The sequence below is a fragment of the Mus caroli genome, unplaced genomic scaffold (assembly GCF_978045245.1).
Source record: "Mus caroli unplaced genomic scaffold, Mus_caroli_1 scaffold_4, whole genome shotgun sequence".
Lineage (NCBI taxonomy): Eukaryota > Metazoa > Chordata > Mammalia > Rodentia > Muridae > Mus > Mus caroli.
The window spans coordinates 68,674,944-68,676,962 of NW_028227259.1; the positions used below are offsets into that span (position 1 = coordinate 68,674,944).

The 2,019-nt window shown below is 46.7% G+C and overlaps 1 non-coding gene across 1 annotated transcript; it reads right to left on the bottom strand.

The window, feature by feature from the left end:
- Positions 1-1,043: 1,043 nt before the first annotated feature.
- On the bottom strand, positions 1,044-1,150 carry LOC115031149 (U6 spliceosomal RNA). The gene has a single exon (XR_003836774.2). It is a non-coding gene; the product is annotated as a U6 spliceosomal RNA (small nuclear RNA).
- Between the last annotated feature and the right edge of the window lie 869 nt (positions 1,151-2,019).

Below are 2,019 nucleotides of genomic sequence, written 5' to 3' on the forward strand. Positions count from 1 at the left end.
CTTCTGACTGCTGGGATCAAAGTCATGTGTCACTGCCACCTGCTGCATTAGTGGAATTTATTCTCATTTACTACCTATCCTGAGGGTCGCTTTAAACATAACTGGTTATTCCAGCAGTGATGAGCATTCATAAGCCAGTGGCTCATTTGACCTCCTCTCAAAAAACTGTTAATATTGCAAGTTTGTGTTTACAACACACTTGATAAATAGATTCTTTTTCTGTATTCTCTTTTTGGTTTTGTTCTTGGTTTTGGTTTGGTTTGGTTTGGTTTGGTTTTTGTTTTTTTCAAGACAGGGTTTCTCTATATAGTCTTGGCTGTCCTGGAACTCACTTTGTAGACCAGGCTGGCCTCGAACTCAGAAATCCACCTGCCTCTGCCTCCCAAGTGCTGAGTTTAAAGGTGTACGCCACCACTGCCTGGCTTTTGTTTTTTTTTTTTTTTTTCTTAAGGTAGCTGGTTCCATGCGACCTCAGCCTGGTGTCTGCATTTCCAAGGTTGCAGGAGCAGAAGCGGAAAAGAGCCTCAGTCTTCTCCTTAGAAGTCTTTGCAGCACCAGTCTGACACTGCCAGGAGTCACAAGCACGCTCGGTTTTTACAATAAAACCCAGGAGGGGCTGGTGAGATGGCTCAGTGGGTAAGGGCACCCGACTGCTCTTCCGAAGGTCCAGAGTTCAAATCCCAGCAACCACATGGTGGCTCACAACCATCCACAACGAGATCTGGCGCCCTCTTCTGGAGTGTCTGAAGACAGCTACAGTGTACTTATATATAATAAATAAAAAAAAAAAAAACAGGGATTCACATGATGTCACCATGCCCCAAATAGAAACCCAGGGAAGTAAGCAGAGGCCAGGATCAGGAGAAGCATTTGCAGTCTAAGTACCAGCAAGCACACTCTTGTGAATGGGGATGCTGGAGATGAAACCCAGGGCACCGCGTATGCTATAAAGGCCCTTTACACTGAGCTACAACCCCAGCCCTTCTGCCTTATTCGCTTTATGTATTTATTTGGTTGTTGTGGTGGGGTGGGGGAGAGCCCTAGATGCATTTGAACATTTCGCACGTTTGCATGACATCCTTGTGCAGGGTCCATGCTGATCTTCTCAGTGTGGTTCTGATTCTAGTATCTGTGCTGCCGAATCAGATGCTGAGGATGCGTTGGAATATGCCTTTATCGTGTCATTGGTGACAATGGGTTCTAGATAATTAAATGGCAGTATTTCTGCACAGCTGGATTAAGGCCCTTCCTGGGGAGCAGACATTGCCCTACCAAAGTTGTTTCCCTCCAGCTTCAAGCAGTGGTCCTTGGGATGAGCACCAAAGGGGTGCTTGATGAATGACCGAGGAAAGTCTGTCAGCAGAGGGTCTAGTGTTTGAGTACTGGCTCTGACTCGGTTTCCTCAGTTCTGAAAGGATTTTCTGGGTCATTATAGTCTGTTATTTCCAAGAAAGACATTTTACCTGAAGACATTTGGATAGTATAGCTATTCAATTAGTTAAGTTTAGTTGTCCCTACACAGTAACACAGTGGAGTGAACAACCCCTCAAGACGACCCTCATGGACTCTGATGGTAAAATCTAGTTACCAGATCTCCTTGACCTTGTCCAGAACCACTGGGTATGTAGCTCCATTCTAGAAATGATTCGGGCCCTTGGACTTTTTTTTTTTTTCTCTTGTTTACCATTAGGATATTTCCTTTCTCCATGGGGATTTTTCTGGAAAGGCCACACGACTACTTCAGAAAGCTGCCCTGTTGCTGAGCGACAGAGGTGAGTTTCAGAAAGCTGCCCTGTTGCTGAACGACAGGGATGAGTTTCTTCTGCTCATTGGCAACCAGAGAAACCGTTCTCCGTCTATGAAGAGAGAAGGCTAGGCTGCTCAGTTGGCCAAGGCCGAAGGGAAAGTCCAGGCACCTCTGATGATGCCAAAGCTACAGTAGGAGGCCGTGGTGGGGGGGGGGGGGGCAGGGGGGCTGGTGGCTAGGCAGAGTTACACTGAGGCCTTGCTGGAGCTACA